The sequence below is a fragment of the Hemiscyllium ocellatum genome, chromosome 8 (assembly GCF_020745735.1).
Source record: "Hemiscyllium ocellatum isolate sHemOce1 chromosome 8, sHemOce1.pat.X.cur, whole genome shotgun sequence".
NCBI classification, from domain to species: Eukaryota; Metazoa; Chordata; class Chondrichthyes; order Orectolobiformes; family Hemiscylliidae; genus Hemiscyllium; species Hemiscyllium ocellatum.
The window spans coordinates 98,880,102-98,892,339 of NC_083408.1; positions in this window are offsets into that span (position 1 = coordinate 98,880,102).

Below are 12,238 nucleotides of genomic sequence, written 5' to 3' on the forward strand. Positions count from 1 at the left end.
AGCCTCGTCCACCTTGGACAAGAGGTTTTTGCACTCTGATACCGGGTGACTTAAATCGTTCGAAATCCCGTTTGAATAGCAAGGAGGGGGGAGAGGCACTCTCATATACATACACGCACATATATAGACACATACACACACACACAAATTAGTACCTGCACTCTGGAAGCGGAAGTTTTTAACTATTCTCACAAAATCACAGCAGGCAAATTTGCTGCGTTTACATGGCCACGGCTAATCTAATTTGGCACAGCTGCTAATGCAGTAGCAAAAGTGCGTTAGTGATTTGCTGTGTAAACAGGCTATCAGACTGGTCCTCAGCAAAGTGGCAATAAAATGTGTTCAGTATCATTCCTCACCTTAATAAGCAGCAGGAAAAATAGAACCGAAACTTGTACCAATTTCAATTTACTGATTCAGCTGTTACAATTTTATGCTCTATACTAATGAGCTCTATCAAAGAAAAATCACCCAGACTTTTACAGCTGCTATTAAGCTCTATGTAAATGATATTCTGTTATTCTTCTCACTTGGGTTGTGGCAGGCAGTATGATGTAAATGATGCAATTCATGTCATTCATGTCCAAGATAAATAGGCTTAAAATGGTGTGCTGTTCTGAAAAGTAATAGCTGGCTTACTGTATAAGGTGTTCCTCAACATATCCCCCTCTACTTGAAATTCACATCACAGTTTAGCTGCAAGATTTATGACATTGGTAAGGGTGAGCATATTTTACCTCAGAGGTATATTTATGGAATTTATTTAATAATAATGCAAAATACATCTGTGGTGTTTAGAGCTCCTCTAATATGAAGGAAACAAGTGCAAACTAGTCAGCACAAAATGGACTAGAATAATGTTACAGGTTGTATTCAATACTTGCCTGTAGCAGAAACTATAGGCTTTTCAAAACATTAACCTGAAGCAAGGAACTATAATGTTCAGTGAATATATTCTACATCCCCATATTATGGACCGTACCAAATTTAGTTCCACGATTTAATCAATCTTAACACAACTCTATGACAGAAACCTCTAATAATCTGGACTTCTGTTTGCAATGTCCAATGACATCTATCAGATCCAATGCTAATTCTGCACGGTTTACTGTTCAAGTAGACTTCACTGATGTAGCAACATAGGAACAGAAGGCAGCCATTCAGCTCCTCAATTCCGCTATTGAATAAGCTCATGGCTGATCTGTGGCCTAACTCCATATACCTGCCTTTGTCCCACATTCTGTAAAATCTTTGTCCACAAACATGTCTCGATATCTGATTAAAAATTAATAACTGATCTGATATCAATCGCTGTTTGTGGAAGAGAATTCCAAACATCTATCACCTTTTGTGTGTAGAAGTGCTTCCGAACAGGTCTCCTGAATGGAGTGGATTAATGTTTAGACTTCGCCCTTCACTCTAGAATCTCTGACCAGTGAAAATACTTTGCCCTTATCTACCCTGTCCTTTCCAGTTAATATCTTGAAACCTTTAATCAGATCACCCCTTAATCTTCTAAATTCAAGAGAAAGCAGACCTTATTTGTATAACCTCTCATCACAATTTATTGGAAATCTCAAACAAAAATGAAATTGCTGTAGATACTGGCAGCATCTGTGGAAAGGAAACACAGTTAATGTTTCAAGTCCAGTAATTCTTCTTCAGCTCTGAGGAAGTGTCGCTTGACTGGAACATTAATTCTGTTTTTTGTCCGCAGATGCTATCATTCTTGAAAACCTATGTTGTGTTATCCACGGCCAATATGTGCTTCCTAAGGTCCCATAGTGCTGTTTAGAAAAGTAGCAGAAAAGATCTACCAGCGTATTGAGACGTATTTATCCCTTAACCACTAAAAGGCATTAGAATAGCTAGTTATTTATCTCAACATTAGGGGAATAAGTAGTTTAGATCAAGAGTAACTATTTGTCCCATTAGGGAGTCTCAGACTAGGTGTGATAGACCAAAAATTAGAGTCAAACTGTTCAGGAGTGAAATTAAAAAGGCAGCTACAAAGTCTCTGTGATGGAAGTTTGCAACTAAATAGCAACTGGTGCTGGATTCATTGTTAATGTTAAATCTGGGATTGATCAACTTCATTACCCAGAGATTTTGAGAGATACGGGGCAAGGGCAGATGCATGGAATTAGCTGGGATCTCATTGAATGACAGATTAGACTCGAGCTATTCCTGTTGCTGTATGGCCAGTGGAACTTTAGCATATGCAAATTGGCTGGTGTGTTTGCCTCATGATCAGAGTCATTGGCAACGATAGTCTCACAGCATGGTTGCATGTGGATAGTAATATACCACTGTGTTCTGTTTACGGATTGTTTCTGTTGACTGTGTACATTGACAATTGGCTCATTCTGGAGGGAGTAATGTTCAGATTGATTAGTTCAGAGAACAGAGGAAAGCCACAAAGAGAATACTAATTCTGGTCTCCTTCCTATTGGAAGGATATTGTGAAACTTGAAAGGTTTCAGAAAAGATTTACAAGGATGTTGCCAAGGTTGGAGGATTTGAGCTATAGGGAGAGGTTGAATAAGCTAGGCTGGAGTGTCAGAGGCTGAGGGATGATCATGTAGAGGTTTATAAAATCATGAACGGCATAGATAGGATAAGTAGACATGGTCTTTTTCCTGGGGTGGGAAAGTGTAGAACTAGATGGCATAGGTTTAGGGTGAGAGGGGAAAAATATAAAAGGGACCTAAAAGGCAAAATTTTCATGCAGAGGGTAGTGCATGTATGGAATGAGCTGCCAGAGGAAGTGATGGAGGCAGGTACAATTCCAACACTTAAAAAGCATCTGGATGGATTTTTGAATAGGAAGGGTTTAGAGGGATATGGACCAAGTGCTGGCAAATAGGTTTAGATTAGGTTAGGATATCTGGTCAGCATGGACGAGTTGGACCATGGGGTCTGTTTCCATGCTGTACATCTCTATGACGGGATAATAAAATGATTAAAGAAGTGACAAATGAAATTTATGGTATCTTTCAAAATTGTAGTATTTGCCACCACAGCAAGTGTGTGGCACTGGGTAAGGTTTGAGGAGCCAGAAGTCCTCCTTTGGCAATGCAAAGACAATCATTTATCTAATAATTAATGGTAGAGAATAACCTAGTATCTGCAGAAGGGATACTTTCTGAGATGACAAGTACTATTGTGTGGCAGCAAAAGTACAACTACACTTGGTCAGGCATACTCTCTTCCCTCTAGTTCTCTATCTTAGTGCTAGGTTCTGTGAAGCAAAGGACAGAGAATATTTTAATGGTTCAGTGACTTGCAGCTTATGGTTTACTCTCCTTTAAAAGCTATCCGCATCTTACACCAACAGAAATACACTCTATTTAGTGACAGACCGTTTTAGGAACTGATGAAACCAATGTCAATGCACTTAAGCCATAAGTATTCCGTGGGTTGGTTGAGCTTAGCACAGTGTTTCAACTAAATTAGATACCCTTGACTCTCACAGCATCCTTTGCCCACATAAAACAATGCCGCTGTTACTGACTTCTCAAATTCTCCCCAAAATAATAAGCAGTTAAAATGCTAAAGAGTTTGGTTTGCATACTCATTAACTTTAGAATTGCTGCAGGTTATCACTTACATCAGCCGTTTATTTAAGTCCACAAACTAAATGAATGTTGACTGCACTGATTACTGTTCATTAACTCTAATGTTTGTCTTCAACCTGACGGTACACACTTACAGGTAGGTTTTGTGCGCTGTTAAAGTGGAAAAACCCAGGATCACTTGTCATATATGAGCAGAAATCTAAGAGCTCAAGACCTCTGTGTGCATCTCCTACTTTTCCTGATCTTGTAAATCCAACACACTGGGCTGTGCTGGTCACTGCTGAGTCACTTTGGTCATTGCTGGGCAGTATTAATCTGCACCAGTTTACTCTGCAAAGGAATGTATTGGTTAGAGTGGGCTTTGAGGGGAGATGGTGATGCTGAGGCAAATGTCCCAGTAATCCAGAAAGCCCCCCCACCCCCACCAGCTAATTCTTTGAGGACTTGGGATTGAATCCCATTGTGACAGCTTGTGGGACTTCAATTTAATTGGAAGCCAGTCTAAGTAGTGTGAACCATTCCAGTCTTTTACCTGTTGGTAGCTAAAGATAAAAGGAGGGTGGAAGAGTGACTTGTCCATCTTGACCTGTTTAAGAGCCAACTTTCTGTCAGCCAATCACAATGACTATCAGCAAACTAGTGAATAATAAAGGGCAAACTCTAGGTACTCAGCAGTAAACTGAAGGAAGTGATGTGAATGGAGGTGACCTGGTGAAGAAAAAGATAAGGGAAAGTAAATTAATAATGAATGCAGAGTCTGTGGCAATTAAAATATATAACAGGTCCATAACATTTAAAGTTGCAAGATTTAAACAACAGTGCAGTGGTGAATTCCACTGTGCAACCAGTTTCACCATTCTACATAATATTATGTTTTCCTTCTCTTTCTTTATTAAGTGGAGTTAAAGAACAGGCTGCATGCGACCACAGTTGCAAACAGGAAACCACAGTGATCAAAACACTATACGGTTCATTATCTGTGTTAAAAAAAAAGGCTCGACACTTTCTGCATCGAGTTGCAAGAGAGAAAAAAAAAGCAACTCCAGCAAATAATTATAATAAAAGTGTTTTGAACAGAACAGCGAAGAAGAGTACATTTAAACTAAAACGACTCAATTAACAGTATAAAGTATGGCAGTGTAGTGGCAAGCCCTCTCGGTGGCTAGGAGATAGAAAGGGATTATCTCAGCATGGAGCTAATGCAGCCTGCACCACAAACCACAGCAAGCTCTACGTTTGACTGACAGCCACCCGGCAAAGTTGACAGAATCATTGGTGTACTGACTGCTGGCACAGGGGCTCCTCTCATCACTGTTGGAATAAATTGTTTTGCAAGAAGAGCTAGGGCAAGCAAATGCTTGTCAGTGATAATCCAATTGATTTTTTTTTGCCCCTGCATTTTAATTTATATATTTGCTCTCATGGTCCATTTGTAAATAAGAAAAAAAGACAATTCCATCGTTGTACACTCAGAGCAGGCTATAAGATGGATCCACTTGCTTTGCAGACAGCGCACACATCTGAAACTGCCCCTGTACACACTGAATAAAATAGCCAAACATTTTGCATTTCTTCCAGAATTAGCCTGACATTCTTTTCTGCCTCCAAAACTTCATGCCATCACTCATTAAACTGTTTACCTACATACTTGGCTCGCTTTCAGTGAGTCTATCAGAAAAGCAGATTCAAATAGGAAACTAAGAACTGAAGTAGCACCAAACCACATGATGCTGTTTGTTGGACCCTACTGAAAGTGCCTGCATGTGTGGAGAATTCTGTATTTTTGTTATTTGCAAAACGTTTCCTCCCATCCCCACTCCCTCAGCTTCCAAATGAACAGTTTTCCGGTTCACAAAACACATTTTGTCTCTCAGTATTGTTCAGAAGTGAGTTTTGTTTGTGGTTTTAAGGAACATCTTTAAGGAGGAAAGGCTGAAGCCTAGGCAGCTGAAGACACAGACACCAACACTGAAGCAATTTAAGTTACATAATGTCATTTTTAAAAAAAAGTGGGTGGCATGGTGGCTTAGACGTTAGCACAGCTGCCTGACAGTGCCAGGGACCCAGGTTTGATTCTAGCCTTGTGTGACAGTCTGTGTGGAGTTTTCACTTTCCCCCTTTGTCTACATGGGTTTCCTCAGGTGTTCTGATTTCTTCCTAAAGTCCAAAGGTTAGATAGATTGGCCATACTTCGGTGTTCAGGAATGTGCAGTGGCAAGTGGCCATTTTCCCCACAATGGCAGCTAATCAATCAACAGCTACTGTTCTTGCCCCTGATCTCCTACTGCCACCCACTCAATCAATACCATTCCCCCTTCATTTCTGTTTACTTTCTTGCTAGCCTCAGCCATTCATTCCTGGACGCCATGGTGTAACTCACAAGAAAATTGTAGCAGTCTACTAGCGATATTAAAATCAGACAGACAATCTCCTCTTAAAGAATCGGGAGAACCGCGTTTCAGGCATGAGCCCTTCTTCAGGAATGTGAGGACTGCAGATGCTGGAGATCAGAGCTGAAAATGTGTTGCTGGAAGAAGGGCTCATGCCCGAAACGTCGATTCTCCTGCTCCTTGGATGCTGCCTGACCTGCTGCGCTTTTCCAGCAACACATTTTCAGCTCTGAGCCCCAGCATCTGCAGTCATCGCTTTCTGCTCCTCTTAAAGAATGCCTGGCACCCCAAAATAACGCTTATCCTCAACCAGACATTACTTTAGCACAGTGTAGGATGTTACCATGTAAAGAAAGGCCATACGAGTTTCCTATTGTTTTTCTGTGTGAACCATCTAATCAAATGTGACTAAGACTTTAACACGTAGGAGCAGAATTGGGCCAGGAAGCCCTTTGAATCTTCCCTTCATTCAATGAGATCATAGTCTCAACCCATCTCCCATCTTTTTCCTATAACTCTTGATTCCCCCAGTGATTAAAGAAAAACTGTCCATCTCAACCTTGAACATATTAAACAACTCAGCACCTACAGCCCATGAAGAGCCCAGAGGTGCAGCCTGGTTCAGTCCCTGTGTCTGAGTACACAGTGTCCTTACTGCAGCATTACAATGACAGTTGCCAGTGTAGCCTGAGGTGCAGCATTAAAGAGGAGGAGCATCCTGTCAGAGGATCAGAGATGTCTCATGAAAATCTTTAGAGACAGGGGCATTAGAGACAAATTCACTACTCCCTAATAGAACAACATTTCTCCTCACCTCTGTCTTAAATAAACAACCCCTTACTCTGTGATTATATCCTTTCGCCCTGGAATTTTGCACAGCAGAAACAACCTCTCTCCATCTACCCTGTTAAGGCCTCTAATATTTATATTTTTTAATAAGGTCAACTCTCATTCTTCAAAACTCCAATGTGTGCAGCCCAAACTACTGAAAACTCATAAGCCAGTCCCTCCTTATGCCTGGCATCAACCAAATAAACCTTCGAGACTGACTCCGGTGTCTGTGCATCTTTGATAAAGAGGCCAAAACTGTTCACAGCATTCCAGGTGTGCTCTCTATCATGTTTATTTGATGTAGTTTTAACAAGATCTCCCTACCTTCATACTCCATCCCCTTCGAAACAAAGGCCAACATTCCCTTTGCCTTCCCGTGAAACAATCTTTTAACAATAAGCAAGGCTGAAATAAACAAGAAAGGAATCAAGGGTTATGAGGACAGGGCAGCAAAGTGGAATTGATGATTATCAGGTCAGTTATGATTTATTTGAATAGTGGGGCAAATATGAATGACAGATTAGATTACCTACAGTGTGGAAACAGGCCCTTCAGCCTAACAAGTCCACACCGACCCACCACCCACACCCCTACAGGCAATTTAGCATGGCCAATTCACCTAACCTGCACATTTTTGGACTGTGGGAGGAAACCAGAGCACCTAGAGGAAACCCACACAGGGAGAATGTGCAAACTCCACACAGTCAGTCACCTGAGGCAGGAATTGAACCCGGGTCTCTAGTGCTGTGAGGTAGCAGCGCTAACCACTGTGCCACCATGCAACCCTTACATCTGTTCTACAGACTATGGACTTATTGCCATGATGAGCTTTGTGGCAAAGTTGGATAAGGATCTATCTCAATGTCATGATCTTGTTAAATGATGTATTAATGCCACAACTCATCTCATTAATATTCAGCATCCCAACTTACAAAACGTACTGAACAGGTTAAATGTGAGAAACCTCAAGATGGAAACCAAAGTGGGTGCCTGGCAACTTCAGCTCCTCACTTGCTCCAAAAGACCTCCATATTGGACACCAGGCACGTACATCTCAGGATGCACACCTGGCACTGGCCACACACATTCCACCTCCACTGACATGCGCCCATCTCTAAAAATTCTCATGAGACATCTGATTCTCTGACAGGATGCCCCTCCTCTTCAATGGTGCACCTCAGGCTATACTGGCAGCTCTCATTGTAATGGTGCAGTAAGGACACTGTGCATTCAGGGACACAGGGACTGGACCAGGCTGCACCTCTGGGCTCTTCATGTGCTGATATAGCACTCATTCAGTATGAGCCTACCTGGATGTTCACAGCATCCATGTTTTGTCCGACCTTTGCATGCTTTTCCCCCATCTGCGGACATCAGGCTCACATGACTTCTGTCTTGTCCTGTCTTATCATTTAGTGCAGAGGCATAAGCAGGAACCTTGTCATGGCTGTCAGCATGTCTCACTGTCAGTTGAAGGACAGCCTCCAATATCAGTTCAATGGCTTGGACTCACACAGCAGTTTGGGGTGGTCAGTCAGAATGGTCTCCACATAAGAGGTGAGGAGTCAAATATTGAGCAGCCTACCACTACATTGAATCTTTCTGACATAATGGGGCTGTTTTTCTCCTGGAATCAGATAAGCTGGTGTTATGGCTGATGGGATTAGGTGGGACAGCTATTACTTTTGGTATAACATGGGGAGTTGTCTCAAGTGAATGGGTAGGTGGTGCACAGGCCTGCACAGCTGGTCTTGGGGAAAGACTGAAGTCTGTACCATGTCATCCAGCAGGATCACCAGAACTCTGACCGTGCAAAGTCAACAGACAACTTTCACCCATTTGTTATGCCTTGGGAAAATTCAGGGAGGCTGGAGACTGACAGTTTTCATCCTGGTACACAACAAACTTTTCAGGATGGCATGGGCACAAGGAATCCTGGTCTTTGATCAAATATTGTGTGAGTGGCGAGTTGTTAAAGGTGGGGGGTTGGTTAGCACAGTTGGCTGGCTAGCCAGTTTATAAAGCACAGTGTCGCCGACAGCAAAAGTTCAGTTTCCCCCATCAGCTGATGTTACCGTGACACACCCTTCTCCCCTCACCTAAGGTGTGGTGACCCACCGGTTAAACCACCACCGGTCATGTCTCTCTCTAATGAGACATCAATTTTATGGATTGGTGAGACTGTGGTAATGTTACTTTGCTAAGGTAGGGTTGGAATAGGACTTGAGGGACACTGTTGAGGCAGGGTAGGTAGTTAATGAGGCCTTTTTATAAGATGTGGCAAGAAATCTCACCTAGGCCTCACCGCAGTAATCTGTCCAAAAAACCCAATGCAACTCGCATTGAGAGAAAAAACCCTAAGATTCAGTCCTATGTTACCATAATAAAAACCACTGTGACTCATTAATATCCTTTAGTAATGAAAAACTGCCTGCCTAACCTAACCACTCTCCTTAGTACATGTAATTCCAGATCTACAGCAACGTGGTTGACTCTTAACTGCCCTCTGAAATAGTCTAGAAAAGCACAGCAGGTCAGGCAGCATCCAAGGAACAGGAAATTCAACGTTTCGGGCATATGCCCGAAACGTCGAATTTCCTGTTCCTTGGATGCTGCCTGACCTGCTGCACTTTTCCAGCAACACATTTTCAGCTCTGATGTCCAGCATCTGCAGACCTCACTTTCTCCTCTGAAATAGTCTAGCAAGCCAATCAGTTCAAAGGCAATTAGGAATGATCAACAAATACTGGTTTTGCCAGGTGATGCCCACATTTCATTCATTAATTAAAAAAAAAATCCCTGGTGAAAATCAATTCATAACATTCTTCCAGTCCTCTTGGGACTTCCCTTTGCTCATGTTCTTTGCCTTTGATCGTCACTCGACTGATTCCCCTCAATTGAATGTTCCATACGGTCTGCTGTATTTATCTTATTAGAGCACATCAGCATCGAGGTAAAGTCATTTGACCAGAGGTTTGCACACATTATGCTGAAGATGTGAGGTAAAATTCCACTGAAGCAGTTTGCAAATTTGAATTTGGTTTTAAATATCAATCTGAAACTGAAAGAGAATACCATGAATCAGTTTAATGATTATTAAAAACCCAACCTGTTCTCTGACATCCTTTGTAGTGGGGAAACTTCACAACCTTCCTCAGATTGGTTGATGTGCAATCCAGATACAAGCCAAGGTCATTCCTTTTAAAGCCCTGAATCAAACTACTTACCACTTCTGTCTGCTCTGGATCCGTGCAAAGGAATTTGTATTAAAAATCCATTCTTCCATCCCAAATGATAATGTTATAATTTTACATCGCAAGTGGCAGGAATATCTGGCATTCACAAAACAAAAAAAAAATCTATGTCACTACAGCGTAGCTGCTGACAAAACAGTTGAGCTCATTAACATTCAAAATGGTGATGGACAAATCATGGTCTGTTTTGATTTTTAGACTCATTTACTTTGAAAAGTTTCAATACTGGGAATGATTATGGAAACATTCCATAACACTGATGCTTTCCTTAAGTCTGTTTAAAATGCTGATTAACATTAGCATTTCTGTGCCACAGTGGATATTTTTTTGAAACTTTTGCATCCAAAAATACTCCTCTCTTCTGTAACTGTAGCTAGTTTATCTTCTCTCGCTCCCCCCAACATCCAACATTAATAACGGACAGATAGTTTGGACCAGTTGATTTGCCCTCCTTTTTGTGTACTGGTATACATAGAAAATTATTTTCATTGTTGGTAGATGCCATTGTGGTAACTGCACTGGAACACCTTGGCTGGAAGTGTAGTAAGTTCCAGAGTACACATTTTTGTGTATGATTGTGAAATGTTGTCAACGCCCATAGCCTTTGCAGTACCCGATGCCTCCAACAGTTTCTTGATATCACATAGGGTAAATCAAGCTGACTGAAGTCTGGCATCTGTGATGTTGGGGACCACAGGAGACAGTAAAGATGGAATATCCACTTTGCACTTCTGACTGAAATGGATACAAATGCTTCAGTCTTGTCTTTTGTGCTGTTGGTCTGGGTTCCCCCATTGTTGAGGATTGAGATGTTTATGGAGCATCCACCTCCTGTTAGTTGTCACCTAAACACGTACATTTTGGGTCCTTGCTATCTTTGATGCTTCTTTGAAGTGGGATTTGACACGGAGGAGCAATGATTCATCAGCAGGAAGCTTCCATGCCCACGTTTGACCTGATGTCACAAGATTTATACAGGTCTGGAGTCATTGTTGACAGCACCCATGGCAAGTCCCTCCAACTGTATATCTCTGGTGGGTCTGTCCTGCCGGTTGGACAGGTCATACCCTGAAAGGGTGAAGGGGGAAAGACAGAGGCCATTCAGCCCCTTTAACCTGTTCCAGTATTCAAAAAGGAGGAGAAAGGGAGGTCTGCAGATGCTGGAGATCAGAGCTGAAAATTTCCTGAAGAAGGGCTTATGCCCGAAACGTCAAATCTCCTGTTCCTTGGATGCTGCCTGACCTGCTGCGCTTTTCCAGCAACACATTTTCAGCCCAGTATTGAAAAAGCCAATCTGTTTGTGGCCCCAACTCCAAATTGCCATCTACCCTTGATAACCTATGATTCTCTTGTTAGTCAGGAACTATCCATTTCCACCTGAAAAGCACTCAATGACTTTGCCTCCCCAACTCTCTGGTGAAGAACATTCCACAGACTTGCAACCCAGAAAAAAAAATTCTCCCATCTCCATCTTTATTTGTGAACGCTCTCCCTTGGTGCTGCTGGTTGAATGATAACTGTTACTGTGGCAAAGCCATCATGTTACGCTTTCAAGACTGTGATGGAATGCAAGTTTTCTCTATTCTGCCTAATAGCATACCCTTTTGAAGAATTAGATTTTTACCAGATCTCTTGAAGTTTGCAAGCCAGGAAATGTTCATCAACATTTGGGGTGGCATGGTGGCTCAGTGGTTAGCACTGCTACCCACAACACCAGGGTCCCAGGTTCAATTCCATCCTCAGGTGACTGTCTGTGTGGAATTTGTACATTCTCCCTGTGTCTGTGTGGGTTTGTTCCAAATTACTCTCACGGTCCAAAGATGTGCAGGTCAGGTGAATTGGCCATACTATTGCCCATAGTGTTAGGTGCATTAGTCAGAGGGGGGTGGGTTGCTCCCTGGAGAGTCAGTGTGGACTTGTTGGGCCGAAGGGCCTGTTTCCACACTGTAGGGAATCTAATCTTTTTTAAAAAAGTGATTTAGGAAGTCCCAATAGTACCTCAGTCAAAAATTTGTTTGAAAATAAAAAGAAATTTTGCAACCTTTGCTCACTGTTTTTGTTGTTTCCTGCATAAAAAAGGCAGACAAAAGACAGTCCTATAGGATAAAGATTTACTTTCTGGGCTGAAACTCAAAGACGCTTGACATATGTGGGATGAAGCAGTTACCAATGGTTACAACATTTC